The sequence below is a fragment of the Centruroides sculpturatus genome, unplaced genomic scaffold, assembly GCF_000671375.1.
Source record: "Centruroides sculpturatus isolate CEXI.00-Female unplaced genomic scaffold, Cexi_2.0 scaffold15, whole genome shotgun sequence".
NCBI classification, from domain to species: Eukaryota; Metazoa; Arthropoda; class Arachnida; order Scorpiones; family Buthidae; genus Centruroides; species Centruroides sculpturatus.
The window spans coordinates 557,475-573,816 of NW_019384585.1; the positions used below are offsets into that span (position 1 = coordinate 557,475).

The window sequence follows — 16,342 nt, forward strand, 5'->3', positions numbered from 1 at the left end:
TGGCATCCCTTTTCTCTGCCAGGTTTTAATATTGATTAATGTCCCACCCGAAGACAATACTGCACTCTCCTATTTTCTTGTAAATACATTTATTACCGCGATTTTTTCATAACCGGCGACAAAAATAAATGATATAAAACTGATTACTTTATTGCTTTCTACTGTATTTCCCTGAATGAATCATTGCCTCCACTTCCTATCTCCCCTTCTGCATGGAATGCCCTTTTTTTGTGTGTAGAATTCTTCTGTCTGGTAATATTTTTAGGTTATATTAATAATAAATGTCATCATTTCCGTTGTAAATCGGGTGAAAAACAAGCTTCTTCCTTCCTGTTGTTGCTGCTAACAATGGAATGTTTTCGGTTATTTCTGCGTTGGATCCACACGACACGCGTTGCCAATGGGGTGGATTTCCCGGGGGAAATTGTGAAGTGGATTATAATAAATTGTTATTAGTTTTCATTATAACTATTTTCGGACGTTTGCCATCGCGTAAAATAATATTTTCGTAAGTAATGAGTAAAATATTATACTCGTTAATGAGTGATTTAGTTGCCACGTCACGCAATTGTCACAACGTCGATGGTGAGTATCAAATTGATTTTTCTCTGTATACATGTCAATCGTTCGATTCTTTTCATTTAATCTATATTTAGAGTTTAAAAAAATTACTTTCGGCTGTTATTGTTCGTGTTAGCCTTGAAATTACACTGTTCATAAACGTGTTATTGTAGAATATTCACTCAGAAAAGTGTTGTAAGTAGGCTGGTTTTCGAATTATTTTGCTGTTTTTTAAGTAATTTTAAGCGTGTTTTGAGAAAGTAATTTCCTTACAGGACCTTCTAAACAGGTAGATGTGTGAACTTACTCTATACAATTTGGTTAAATAAGGCTCACTTTTGGCAATTTACTCTCAGACAACTTAAAATATAAAATAATTTAATATGAAGTATATTGATAAAATCTTTCCATAATCAAATTGATCATGTTAAGGCTACAAGGCTAATTATGCGAATAAAACAACAAAGAAGTTAAACAGAACCTTCTTCTGAACAGTCTGAGAAAAATTTAAATTTTATGAACCTAATATTTAAGTAATAATGATATAAATTTCTATAAAAATTCATATCGAACACCTTATCTGACATTAAATGAGAAGGAACCGAGCCTACTACTTTTAAATATATACAAATTAAAGTTATTAACATGAATTTGGTAAAATAGCAGAGAAGTGTAGTACGTTTGGTGAGTGGATGAAAATGTAGTGAGTTTATGGATGGGGTGAAAAACATAATGAGTTTTGTGGTGGATGGATAAAAAATGTAGTGAGTTTGTGATAGTGGGGTAAAAATGCATTGAGCTCTTTTTTTATTTGTGGTTTTAGGCCCTTTACCGCTCAGAGAGCACAAAAAGACCATAATGAGTGAGTGAAAATGAAGTAAGGTGGCGGTAAGTGGGTGAAAATACAGTTTTATAGTGAATATTCATCTAAATGATAACTTCAAAATTAATGAAAACGGCATGAATTTAGTTATCATCATTAATTTTCTCGTAATTTAGAAATTTAAATTTTTATTATAAATAATTGCTGATATAAATTTTTTAAGTAATTAAACTAATTTATTTAATATTGATTCATATTTTATGACCTAAACTTCTTAAATACGTTTAAATTTAGGAAAATATATGTTAGAATTCGTTAAAAATAAGCATAAAGATAAAATATTACATATATCTAGAATCATAATTTTCAAGTGATTTACTGTAAATAACGATTTTGAACATAAAAACGAATAGTTAAAAACTAAGAAATGAGCTTAAAGAATGTCATAAAAGATTTATTAGATGTTAAAATTAGTTAGAAAAATGAAATTAATTCAGGAAATGTTTCGGTAGTCATTTATTAAAGTAAATTATAAGTTTATTTTAAAAAATATCTAATTATCTAAAAATAGGTTATGGAAGAAGAATAATGCCTTATCAATAACATGGTATAACAGAATATTTAACTGATACGACGTATTTTTCTGTCATATCCACTAACAGGATGCGATAGCATCGATAAAGAGAAAGGATCATCAGAGGTTGACAATAACCGAACTCATCCGTGTGTTTCCACGTTATATATACAAGAATCGGTAAATAACGGTTACATAATTAATCGTCATTTAAACAATTAACTGAGCAAAATTAATTATAATCGTTACGGCTTGTTAGTTTAGATAATAATATCCTCTTTGGTAAAGGGTTTCGTCCATTATTAAACGAATTACAAACAATAATTAAACAATGCTTTTCCAACGATTAGTAACTTAAACACACTCTTTCACTTTCTTCGTCCCAGAAAGTGCTCCTCCCGGAAACATTACTGGGAATTGGGTTGTCTTTCATTCAGCTCTGCTACTAACGAGGTTATGACTTCCGGTTGTCTGTCGTCCCGGAAGTTACGTCCATATAATGGAACGGATATTCCTTTCAAATAAAATCGGAGGTACAACTTGCTTTGGTTAAACTTTCGATGCTGTTACTATAATTATTTTTAAATTTATTTTATTTTTTATACGCTTCTTTTATAAATTCCCAATATTTATTTATTTATTTTTATTCCTTTTATAAAATTTATTTGCCCTTTTGGACGTAGCCACATTTGTCGTCTTTCTCTAATCCTCGAGTTGGTACGTGAATTGCTTAATTCTTTCATAAAAATGAATTATTTTTTATTATTTTAATGTTTAGAAGACTCTAAAGCAGTAATTCTACACTAGGTTTTTTAAAAAATTCTCCGGGTTTTACGATAAAATAGAACTTTTATGTGGTCCATCACCTTTGCTATAGGTGTCAACCGCAGATGTCCTCCTACATTTTTTTTTTATTCTTCTCATTCGTGTCCAACTTATTCACTGATATATCGCCTACCTCTGAATATACGCTTTGACGTCAATAAACACGTCAGTGAAATCTGTCACACGTAAGATACCATCCTGAGTAGAAACTTTATAAAAGTAGGGGGAACGGGGCGTGAAAGTAAATTTTAAACAATTTCATACATTCTTAGAATGGGATATTTTCCCCCAAACATGACATTATTCTTAGCAGATGCACCGCTGCTCATCGCACCTCTTAATAGCCTATTTATCGTTCTGCTTAGTCTACCACATCGCAATTTCACATCCCTTTGGGTGCCATATACTTTTTCCAAGTTGGTAAGTAATCGTATTTCACGAAAATGATCTTTCTCTTCCTTTATTGAATTTAATCAAGACGTTTCCTCTCATAAAGAGGGTTGATTGTGATGACAGTTCATTACAGTGGATCGGGTAATGAGCGGTCAAATTTGTAGTTTTATCCCCCCTCCTCCTCCTGCTCCTCTTCATCTTCTTGGAGAGCAAAAAAAACAAACTTGAACTGAAAATGGGGAGATGTTTTATAAAACAGATGCTACATCAGTAACAAAACCAGCTGTTTAAAATTTTATATTGTTTATATGCCCGTTTTTATTTTGAATATTTCAATAAAATTTTTACTTAAAATGTCTTCCATCCCTTGCTGTGTTTGTGTTAGATGTAAAAATGTATGTAATCCGTTTGAGTGCAGTCGGACGTAGTATGATATATGAAAGCTGTGAATAGGAAAAACACCTTTTTCAAATGGAAAAGACAAGGGTGTGGCTTTAGATGTCTTAGTATGATTTATACATCCGTGCCTTCACTTTTTTTATGAATTATAAAAATTGCATACAGTCTACAAGTGAGGCTCACCCTTTCTTATAAAACTTTCATTCTTGTATAAATGCGATAATAATTATTCACCTAATAAAGATAATCTTGGCTGGAATATGCTGTCTAGTTCATCATTAGAGAAGATAAATGGAAGAAGTGAAAGTATATTTGAAAATATCGAAGTATAGAAGTGAAGTAAACCAATAAAATGCACTCTTCTGTCTGAGTGAATCATTTTTTTCCTTCTTTTTTTATCTTCTTCTGTCTTTATTTTCGATGAAATGCAATTCCATCCGAGAAGAGAGGACGTTTCTTAAGGATATTTGAATAGATACTGTGCAGATTTCCAATAAAGTATTCGTCTTTGATTGTCAGAGTGAAACAAAGTCCATTGAAAAAGCTATTTTGAAGAAGGCTAAAGAATGTTGGAAACGGCGAAAGTATTAAATTTGAAATATCTTTCATCAACATTTATTAAAATCCTTTTTCGAATGGATATGCCTTTTCGCAGTACGTTTAAATTTAGATAAAGAGTCGGGGGTTCGTTGCTGAAAGCGCCTCTGGAATAACATCAATAACCTATCTAGCGAGTTCGAGTCGCAATATAGAATCCTATTGATTCTAAGTTAAAGTATATTTACTGTATATCTAGAAATATCGTGGATTATTATCGTGTAAAACTGTAATTTAAAAAATAAAATACGTGTATTAAACAATTAGTAGAAAATGTACTGTACTTCTAACGTAAGCATTGTGCTGAGAGATACATTATTTGTAAAGCATTAATAATTGGATTAAAATGCTGTTATTTTGAAGCTAATTGGTTAAAATACACGCATATATTCATATAAATATTATATATTATGACGTATTAAATATTATGACGTATAATTAAGACTCTAAATACATCCAAAAGTCAATTAACCATTATCATATTGAACAATTTTTGCATCAAATAAGGCAAAAAATCAGCATTTATAAAGGTTAACTGTTTTATGAACTACCTGTACACCTCACTAATCCTCCGCTTTACATCTAAGATATTGGGTTTCAGCTTAATTATTAAATAACATCTTAAAATATAACACGACTTACAACTATTATAATTCTGTTGCTTAAACTTAACTATTGAGATATATTGCAATACACTATAAATTATATATGAATATACGTAGAGAGTTGTTAAAAGAGAGTTATATTCAGCATATGTGAAGTTGAAAGGTGATTAATATTGGTTAAGAAGGATGTGATAAGAATTGATGAGTTATCAGTAGTTGATATGTGTGTAAATATTACAGCAGATATAGATGAATAAGAGCTGTTTAGACAGTTGCAGTTGATTCAGCTGGAATTATATTGAACTAGATTTGATGTAAATAGTGAGAGTTGCACGGTGTGAATGATTACATTTGTTATATATAAGTCTATAAATTATGCTAAAAGTTTATTCAGTTGGTTAAATGTTGATTCTATCTCTTCTATAGTGCTCATGACAATATTTAGAATGCGCGAGAGAGTAAAAATTATTCTCAGAACTATTAAAACTAAGCATTTTAGTAGCTTAAAATACTTACAAGAGACCAAAAAAGTTCTTGAAAATAGTGAAAATGCTATTAAAAGAACAACGACTTTGGAACTTCCGCAGCCTCAATCATAGGAACACCACACCCTATCCGTTAGTTAATTAAAACTAAGAGTAGTGAAGGGAAGTAGCTTTCTTTCCTTACTTACTGTTCCGCCGACTCCATCAAACTTCTTCCAACGTACAATCGATTTCCGGGATTCGATCAGCCACGCCTGGTGTTAGGACCTTTAGTATATTGGCGGAATTGGAGTAAAGTGAATCGTGACTGGTGCACAAATTACAATTATTGTTTAGGGTTTTTTCTTCCCCTCCTTTCTGGTGTGACGTATCGGGTTACTCTCGTGAATGGCTCCTTATTTCAACCTTCAATTTCGGTACTCCTGCGGTTCCTACATAAAAAAACACCGCTTCATCTATTCATTTCCTTTAGATAAAGAGCAGAAGAGATTTGAGGAAGTTGATGGGAAGGACCTTCTCTCGTTTGTTTCCTTGTGGATTACCAGATTTCTTTGCAATTAGCTAACTCTGAGGGGATTCTTTCTTTGCTGATAGATTTACCACTAGACGTATGGATCCGGTAGCACCCATATGTTACAGCTGGATCTACTTCAGCAAAAAGTGTTTTAAGGCAGATGCTGACCTTAAAAAGTGAAGTGTGACAGCATAAACGATGGAGAATTTAACTAAATTCGAATCTCGTAAACAAGATAAAGTCATTGATAAGAAAGATGCGAAGATGGTAAAACCAGAAAAGATCTAATTTTAAAGTTTATGTTCGCATAAATCCGATTTATAACTGATGTTAAACGATAAATCATTTTCAAGTATCGACGAAAGTTCTTTCTAACTTTCTTTTCTTTCTTTTGCCAGTTATAACAATGTCTCATCAATCACTTATAGTCTATAAAGTACTTATCGATGCCTAGTATCTGATTTATAATATCTAGTTCATCAGATCGCATTCGGAGGTTGGTTTAGATCGCTGCTTTACGATTGATCCATTGAGATTTTACACGAGTTTATCGATTTTTCTTTAATGTAGTAAGACAAATTTGATACAAACGATGCGTATTGCGGATTCTATACTTAATATCCAGCGAATTCTACTTTGTATAAACGTATCTAAATCATTAAAAATGCAAAATTAGAAGCTCGATAGATGGCCAAAAAAACTTTAAAATTGTATATATATTTCTATATTTTCTTCTTTTTTTTTTATTTTAAATATTGAAATTTAAAAGGATCTCTCTCTCTCCTTCTCTCGTATTGCTTCTCATTCTAGCAATTTATTATCCGGTATTTAAATTCATTATTTATGCTCCTTTCTGGTACGATAATTCCATTATTCATAGGTTATTCTACTTTTCCTCATATCGTGGATTTTCGAGTATTTATGAATATTTTAAATTCATTATTTATCATACGAAATGCTAGATCGATATGTGATGGATGGTAACTCGATATTTGCTTCGTCAAGTATATATATCATTAATACTCGGACGGTCACGTGATGCATCTCTGCATACGAATGACGTTATTATTCTCCTTACCTTCTCATAAGCCTCTCTACTTTCTAGCCTACTGTTTATATTGGCATATTATAATTTTCCCATCATCTTGGGATAAGCATGATATAGTATACAAAAGTTTTATCTTTTTTATAAATTATTTTTAAGAGATAAAAATGGATTTTTAAAGGTTAGCGATTGAAAATCGTCGCTAAATTAACGCGCGATATCGCTAGAGATTTGCGATAAAATTGCGCGACTGTGTTTTAAAAATACATTTCATAAATTAACTGGTTTTTATCTTAATTTGAACGTGATTACAGGTTTTTCTGTGCAAAGTAATGGATGTAAAAAATTAAAGTTTTAAATAATTAACACTGAAATGTTACATGATCAATAATATAACTTTTTTACACGATATTCTTGACGATCAAACTACGAGTTGATTACATTAAATTTAATGATTTTTGAGTTGTTGCATTAAGGAAATTGCTGTTTGAAACTTTATTTTTGACAAGAACTTTACTTTTTAGCCATTGATACTTCCTCCCCCTACTTTAACCTGACAAGTGTTTACCGATTTACGTGTTTTCCAGATGTTTAATCTTCTGAAACAATTTTTGCAAGTGTTTACTTACTGCCATATTATTGATTCGCTTGCCGTTTGAACTAGTCGCTCTCGGTAAAAATTTGTAATTTTTCACTTTCTGGATGCTAGCAATTACCTTAAAAGTCATATTTTCCGTAATCATTTTATATATATTTTTAATTACTTATCTATTAATAACGCAAAGAACTGTACATAACGCAGGAACTTTTAAAAGCCCAAAAAACGATAGGCAACATAAAACGTAACAGATATAAACAGCATTTAGTATTCTAGAAATATTGAAAATAAACATTAATTTCTGAAATTTGTTAAAAATTCATACGAAAAATATATTTGAAATACAATTTGTTTGTCATATAGTCGCGCAATAAGAGACCACCAGTGGTTAAAGCCCCATAACACAATTAGTCGTGGGTTCGTGCCTCGCCAAAGGGCTGGCCGCGTAGAGTTTTCCGCATTTCATTCACGTTTGTAACACCTAAACAGGGGTCAATTTACCTTAGAAAGTCCTCTCCCTTCAGAATATGGCCCGTGTGTCGCGTTGCCGTATACAAATAAACTAAACCTCTGAGGAACCCAAATTCGGACTATCAGACTACCATAATTGATCATTATAATCTAGGGCGAGGTTCGAACTATGTATATACCCCATTACTTATCATGGGCAATAGGAATCGGGACATCGTTTCCCGTTCCTCGTCCATGCTGTTTGAACCCATTGAGGGTCAGGTTCACCCATAATAAGCGTAATTATGTCTAGTCGTATAAAAACTTGCCGATGTCAGGCGTTAATAAACCCACCAAAAATAAAATTCCAGTTAACGTTCTTTCACTTGACATTCGAGTCAACACACTCGAAGCACTTTTTACTGCAGATTCACTTCAAAATATTCTAATTTAAAAGGGAATAAGGGGAGAAAATCCTGGAAGCCATCTTAAAAGAAGAGATCAGAATTTAATTTTAAAACTTAAATAAATTAAATTCTAGTTAAACAAAGGCTCACCCGATACCTTTAAACAGAATCATCTTTCAACAAGCGCCGAATAAAAGTTGAAGAGTGTAGGATGGAAGATTGCACTACGGATACTTAACTAATTAATTGTATCTATTTTCAAGCATAAAATTTCTAAAAATAAAATTAAGGAAACGAAAAAAAAGAACCGGCGGCCAATTCCCAACACGATTTTCTTATTTTATTTACGAGCCATTTTTTTTTCTATTATTTTTTTTATATTCCTGGCAACACTAGAGGAGAAAAATCAATTGACATTTATACACCACTAGAGGGCGCCACTTGCCGGGAAATGCTACGACATGATCAATACGGCGTTAGCGGCATACATCCGCTAGGAGGCCGAGACAGAAGCTTGTCGAACAGAAGTATGTGTGGTTGGTAAAAGTTGTTGGTTGTGTGATATGATGTTTAGCCCCTCGATACTAAGATACTTTACGATATAACGATGTGTTATTATGCACAGGGAGCCAATGGGAAACAGTAAATTCTGCAAGACTTGATATATAAGGTGAGTGGTGTACATGACCGGATTGGTATGTTTAGCCTGGGGGTTACTAAGTCGCGGTACTTTGCCCCGTTTCGCCGGGTCTTTTCTTCTACACGTTTTCACTTTCTGTGTATTAGCTCCGTGTGACGTTTGTTTGGAGTAAAAACTCCGTTTCCATCGTTAATATCCAGAGGATGCGCACGTAAAAATATTCTTAAAAATTGTTTTTTTTCGTGTAGAAAGTTTGCATTCGCAACGTGTGTCGTGTATTGTGCAACACTTGAATTTATTTAAGGGTTGCTACATAAATAAACAAATTACATAAGTAGTATAATTGATGCAAATCATTTGATATGGAGTTTGTACGCCGATATGCCAGGAATTTTTTTTGCTGGTTTCGGCTCCGAATTAACACGTTTAGCTTGCCAAATTATCATTTTTTTTTTTAACAATTAGAGACGATAATAAAAATTGGCGAGGCTCGAATTGTCTCCTCCATGCATGGCTCAGGAAAAAAAAAAAAAAAAATGGGTGATGCAAACCACTTTAAAAATGATCGAAGGTGCATGAATGATGATTACCTCTGACGTTAATGACTCAGATTTGGGGCTAGGCGGTAAGAAAACGTGTTCCTTTCAAACAAAGGTGTGGAACAGTGCCAAATCTTTTGTTCTGTTTTGTAAATTGTACTGATAACCCAGCGAAAAATGGGCGTATTTCTGAATTCTGATACCCCGTAACGCTTCGCATAACCGAAGATAATTGATATCAGATGTATACGAGAAACTATTGAATTTAAATGTATTCAATAATGGTCCAGAAGAATGATTAACTTTTGTTCCAATTGAATGTATAGACTATAGAGATGTAACACATATACTTTAATATAGGTTGAGCCTGTTTCCTGAGTAGATACACTTTCTAAATATCATCCGGGTTTGTATTTGGTTTGTAATTATCGTGTTCTCGTTTGTATATTGTGTGTATTTGTCGTAACATCCTGGTTCTGATTTACTTTCAACATTAAAATGCTTCCTCATTCTTGTTTTCAAGTAAGTATGAATATCTCGTTAAGTATATTTATACTTGTATATAAATAAGTTTTTGATACGAAATTTTATAATTCGTGAACAATTTTCTAAATTTGCGAGACGTATAATTTTCAAATCTATGAATCATTCTCAGATGTTCGGAGTTTGTTTTTGCGAGGGGAATATTTACTTCTTTTGCTCGAGTCATACAGCTGTAAACATGAGTTTTAGATTTTAAAAAATGCTCGTCAGCTGATGAGTTTTATATTTCTCTTCCCTCTTTTGCATGTCGAGAAATATAAATTTTAGTTTTATAAATTAATGAAAATTAAGAATTTTTTAAAAACATATGTTAAATTGTTTAGTATAGAAAATTTGGTCAGCTGATGAATTGTACACCCCCCCCTCTCTTTCCTCCTCTTAACAATTTTAATTTTAAAAAATATAGTTTTTTTTTTTATTAATAAAATTCCGTCAAAAAAGTTAATTTTCATATTTAAAATATACAAATTTTTAATATAAAGCATTTCGTCAGCTGATGAAATTTACATTTCCCCCATCCCTCGTTGCTTATAGAAAAATATTAATTTTGGTTTCAGAAATGTACAATTTATTTTTTTACTATTGAAAAACTGTAGTTTTCATATCTGAAATATACAAATATTCTAAATAAAGGAAACGTTCATCAGCTGATTTTCTTCCTTTCGACAGTTGAAAAGTACAGATTTTAATTTCAGAAATGTATTTTTTTTTTCATATATATATATGACGAAACGTGTTTTTCTACTAGAAAATATAATTTTCAATTTATGAAATGTATAAATTATTAATACAGTGTAGAAAAACAGCTGATGAAATGTACATTTTTTTCATTTTTCTATTGAAAAAACACACAAACTTTAAACTTTTTTTTTGTATTTTCTATTACTACAGCTGCTGAAACATGAATCCTCCTTCATTATATATTATTACTGTTAATGTTAATATAATATAAACGCATAATATAACGTGTTAAGTTATATTAATTATTAATAAACATAATTATTCGGTAACGAGTTCTACATAGATATAGAACATTATCATTTCAAAATATATCAGCTTTATATTCAGATATTACGAAACTAATTATTGTTTCTATAACAGCAAATACTTTGTACCTGAAACAGCATACATCATTCCTACGATAAAATAATTTATTATTTACAGAGATAAGATTTCTATGTCCTCTATCAGCTCCGTGCTGACTTTATACGTCTCAAATTGCTATATATTTAGCCATGAGATAGCACAGAGGTGTAATTTAATATATTTCTTCGAGTAAATGACAAATTTCAATGCCTAGTTAATTAACAAATATTAATTCTCTTTGACAAAATTTGACAGTTTTGATGGAATACCTGAAAATTGTCGGGTTACCAGAGCTGAATTTATTCACCTCCTTAAATTCTGCATGGGATCTATCGCATTTTAGATTCTACTTATTCAAGGTTGCGTCCTGACAAGTCAAGCAGGGTTCAAGGTTGTTCAGTTCTTGGTATTAAAGGGTTATTCCCACACAGAGCGTGAACCATACCTTTAAATCATAGAATATCTAACGAATGCTAGCGGGCAATTTATTTAATTATCTTCTTTAAAATTAACCTTGAAAATACCTTTTAAAAACTGGCTAAAGGGTTTGCTTCTTTCTTCACAGTTCGATTCTATTGTTTTCTATGACTTTTTAAACTGCGGATTGTGGTCAAAAATTTATTTTAAACTGTACTAAACGATCCGTGAAACTTCGGGAGGCGGTTACATGTCTTTACTTTTAAGTCGAACCTTCTATCATATCCTATTGTCCCTCGTGATGGCAACATTAAAATGCATGAGTTGACTCGGTTTACTTTATATTCTTTCCTTTTTTTAGAATGTAAAAGTTGAAAATGGTGAGTCTAACGCCATTTTTATAAAAAGGAGAGAAAGTTATACAAGTTTAGTGACAAATCTTCCATAAAAAAGGATAAAAAAAAGCGCTGTGATTATGTTCGTTGCAGAGTCAAGTCATGAAAAGTGCATAACCTGAAATTCAAGCTGCGAGAGTCTAGCTATGCAGCATTTATTAAGTGTATTATCCTAAGCATTCCTCCACGCTTTTTTACTTGCAATATCCTGTGTTTATCTCATAGACTGATTGTTGGCATCGTAGACAATGCGGTGTTTTCTATGGCATCATAGACAATATATCGCATTATCTATGATTACATTAATATCTAGTGTCACTAGCCTCACTACAAAAGTATTTTTATAACACAGCTAGCCTTTCTTAAGCCTTCACTAGTCTCTGTAACACGGTAGCCTTTCTTCAAAAAGTTTTGCCTCTCTATAACGCATTCGGTCTCGTTACAGTGTCACCTTCTTGCAGAAAGCTTTATTATAACACCGATTATCTTCATATAGTGTCAGTAGCTTTCCTTTAACAGTTTCAAGGCTAATTTATTGCTCCTACCCAAAAATATCCCATGCATACCCTGCAACGTACTGTATTCCATCATACAATAGCTCAGTTTTACTGTTACTTTTCTTGTTAACGGGCGCATTACGTAGAGTTAATATCATTATTTGTCATGTTTCAGGCGACAGTTTTGATACTAACCATCTGTTACGCTGAATATTTGCCAACGGGGTTATGAAATTTTTACATTAAGAGCTGCGGGATATAAATTCATCTTCTCTTCTACACTTTCAGATGTCTGAAAACTGATCTAAAAACTTGGATGCTCCAGTGAACTTTTTAAATAGGAGGACAAACAAACGAGGTGTACGTGTGAATAAACGTCAATAAAAATTATCTTGGCTAATAAATGGCTGAATGAGACGCGTGATGTTTTCAAAATCGACCAATAGTAGAACAATGACGTGTACTGGGAGAATTATTTTTAGCTGTTCCATCGATTTAACCGATCAATTTGTCCGGCTACTGGTCATTACTTTTATTCTTCCAAAAATTCAGTTATCATATGCATCGCGTGTGCTAACTCGTAAAGGTATACAACCCTATCGAAACATTGACTATAATTTAACACGTTGCTAAATTGAAGACACGTATCCTGTACTTAGAAAAGTCTTTATACTATCGAAAATAACCCCTTTGGAACGTGCTATGGAAATATTTTGTACACACCCATTCAACTACTAGAAACTGGCATGTGTAGTTTGAATGGGTGTGCGCGGGATATCAGCTGTATGACGGTATATTGAGGGTTTGTTTGCAACGTTAGGGTGTTTACGAGATAACTAATGGCTTAGATAGATAATCGAGGACGTTTACAACGTATTCACGTAAGTATTTTTGGGATTTATTCGGGATGTTGACTTTTATAGCAAGTATGGTGTGTGTTCGGCATGTGTTTGCAGTTAGAAAGAAAATTCAGGATGTTTACGTATATTATACAAGTTAACCTGTACATATCTGATAAGTTGTTATATCAAACACAGCTATATAAAACCCATATAATCACGAACTGTTCAAACGATACATTAACCTACGCCGCCGGTATCACTGTCACAAACACAATCGCCACGGATAACGAACCTCGAGAACACCCCAACATTACTTCACCGGCAATCACTAAATCAATAATATACAAAATTCATAAGCAGCGTGCATACGGCAGATACATCTTCCCTCGTCTGTTGGGGTAGAAATTGCTTCAATTTTTTCCCGGTATCGCAGTAAAAAGCGATCCTGCCGTTGTACTCTCTCCCTATTGTAAAAGTGGAATACGACCAGTCGTGACGTCACATTCGGGAGTAAAAGTGCCGCTCGCCACTTGCATCGGTGTGCAACTGGCAGAGAGTACAAACACATATACTCCTCACCCCGGTGTGAAGCATGTGCCCGTGTTACTCTTGAGTATGCTGAGTTAATGGACGAATGACACGTATTAAATTTTCAAGCTAAGTAAGTCAACTCTCTTCTTTATTTTGTAGAAAAAATATTAGATTTTTTGGATAATTAAATACTACTTCGGGATGTGTGCTTAAATTTTTTCCGCTTGCGACAGTAGAGTGTTTTAGTGCGATAAGTAATTTCCTCCGAGTGTGGCTTCCTGTGTAAACGTATACACGCCTAATTTTAATGCTGTTAATTGTCATTTTTTTTATAATTTTCTCCGCTGTAAATCCTCATAGAACTCTTTAATTCGTTAGGTAAAAGTCTCTTATACAAACTTGTAAATTTTTTGAGGGTCTTATAATTTTGTAAAAGTGATGATCTTCATACTTAATGGCATTCTTACACATTTAAGGGCGGAAATATACTTAAAATATATAAATATCTTCCTGGTATGAGCAAGTTACATGTAAAATTTGCTCACATCATTTCTCACGTAACTATAATTTACACGTATACGTTCTCGTCTCTTCTGATATAATTAGCATACAAGTAAAATTTACATGTGTGTACGAGTAATAATATATAAACTTTGTACATAAGTAGGTCGAAGGAGCACTTTTCGATTGACTTTGTTTCTTCTTTGCTTATCGGCGCGCGTAACTTTCTATAGAACTTTCGTGCTTCAATTACGTGTAGCAGAGCAGGGAAAAAAATACAGTGGAACTATATCACGACCAATAAACAGTCAATAGCTGAGTTTCCGTATTTCCTATTTTATAGAGAGGCCATAAAACTCTCCAGTTGGGCTTCTCTGACCAACAACTTAGTCGACACACTAATCCATTCATCATGGCGATTGGGAAGAGCAGTCGTACGTGTCTTATCTTGTCAAAGCGAAGCTGTGTAAACATTCCACGATGGGACAACCACTTGAGCTTGTCGCATCGTCACTTGCAGCTTTCACGTATGTCAATTGAGAGTATAGAAGATACTCCAACTTGGCGATAACCATTTTGTTTCTCTTGATCTCGCGCTCTTTTGTTTGTATTTTAAGTTTCCAAGTAAATTTTTTACGGGTATCTGAAGACATTCTTTGTCAATTTCATTAAGATTTACGTAACGATGGGCGCAGTTTGATGTCGGCTATGGGGCGTGCTGCTGCGAGAACAAATTGCATACCAGAGATTTACCGAGATAAATGTACTCATTAGCACTTTTTCTGAGTATCTCGGATACTTTTAACAGATTATCTCGTACGATTAATCATAAAAATCTCGTTTAATTGAAAGTTCTTGGGGAGTTTTGTATTTTTCACAAAGAACTTCTTGGATAATTATTGACGTAGGTAATGAGGTGATGCTATTTTTATGGGTTTTTAAGTATCTTCTATGATCTAAAAGTAGTCATTTAAACCTCTTTTCGGTGTCTTTTGTAGCGTTTTAATATATTAAAAGAGGATCATTAAGAGAACAGAGTCGCGTTCTGAGAGCGATTCGTCGCTTGCGGACTCGCCGTGTCGCGCGCGACAAAGCGACGCCACGTCGCGACCGACTTAGCTGTCACGTTGCGAACGAACAATAGAATGTGGAATTTAAAATTTGATATGCACGAAATTACACGAAACGTGATGGAAGGATTTTGCAAAAGCGACGGCAATAGAGCGCATCACTAGTGAGAAAAATCGCTCCTCGCTTCGTTACTCTGGAGGTGACTTAAAAATAGAATTTTAGATTAAAAATATGCGGAAGTAGCGCATATTTTAGCATAAAAGATTTAATTATAAGTCTGTTATTCAAGTTCAGAATCAGTTCTGTGAAAGAAAGTCGCGCGTGTGACGTGAGATTCATTAAGGAAAAAATACAAAATAAAAAAAAAATGCAATAATAAAAACAGATTCGGTTCGCTAGTTACGCTTCGTTCCTACACGCCCTTCTTATTGGAAATAAAAATATTAAGCGTGTTTATTTCTTTTTAAATTTAATAAGTGAGAACTAATTTAGTGAATAACGCCCAGTTTTTTCGAATGGCTCTTATATACTGAAGTGTTTGACTCGTTATATGAATCCATGTTTTTGAAAGTATCCAACTGTTAAAGCATTATATTTATTGCCAAAATACGTGGGTTCGGATCTCACTAGGAGGCAGCTTATGTTATGAACAAAACCTACAGTTTGGAAAGCATCCAACCTGTTAGAACATTAAATTACCAGATGTGGGTTCAGATCTCGCTACATGCAAACCTGTACATATTAGTTCCTGGTATGAACTGAACTTGCATCTGCAAAAGTGTCCAACTGCTAGAGAATTGGATACAATGCCAAAAGGCGCGAGTTCTGATCTCACCACCAGTGTAAACGTGTAGCTCCTGGTGAGATATAAACTCACACGTTGTTAATCTCGCTCCTTTATAATTTTTGGGATTTGTACACGGATAATTACGTTCTGAACGTTATTTATAACAAAATTAGTTTTATTGATACGTTATTTATTTATTAACCAATTTACAAGCTGA

General features: G+C 33.2%; 1 protein-coding gene across 5 annotated transcripts in view; it reads left to right on the forward strand.

Moving 5' to 3' along the window:
• The first annotated feature begins 8,768 nt into the window (after window positions 1–8,768).
• The window catches only part of LOC111624561 (putative polypeptide N-acetylgalactosaminyltransferase 9), a 44,577-nt gene continuing 37,003 nt past the window's right edge, over window positions 8,769–16,342 (forward strand). Inside the window, exon 1 of one of the 5 annotated variants that reach the window (XM_023367444.1) lies at window positions 8,769–8,946. The gene's annotated coding sequence lies outside the window, so the exon portion shown is untranslated. Of the gene's footprint in view, window positions 8,947–9,482; window positions 9,978–12,189; window positions 13,275–13,360; window positions 13,897–16,342 lie in introns of those variants that run through there. The other 4 variants (XM_023367437.1, XM_023367442.1, XM_023367441.1 and 1 more) reach the window with 4 other exon arrangements.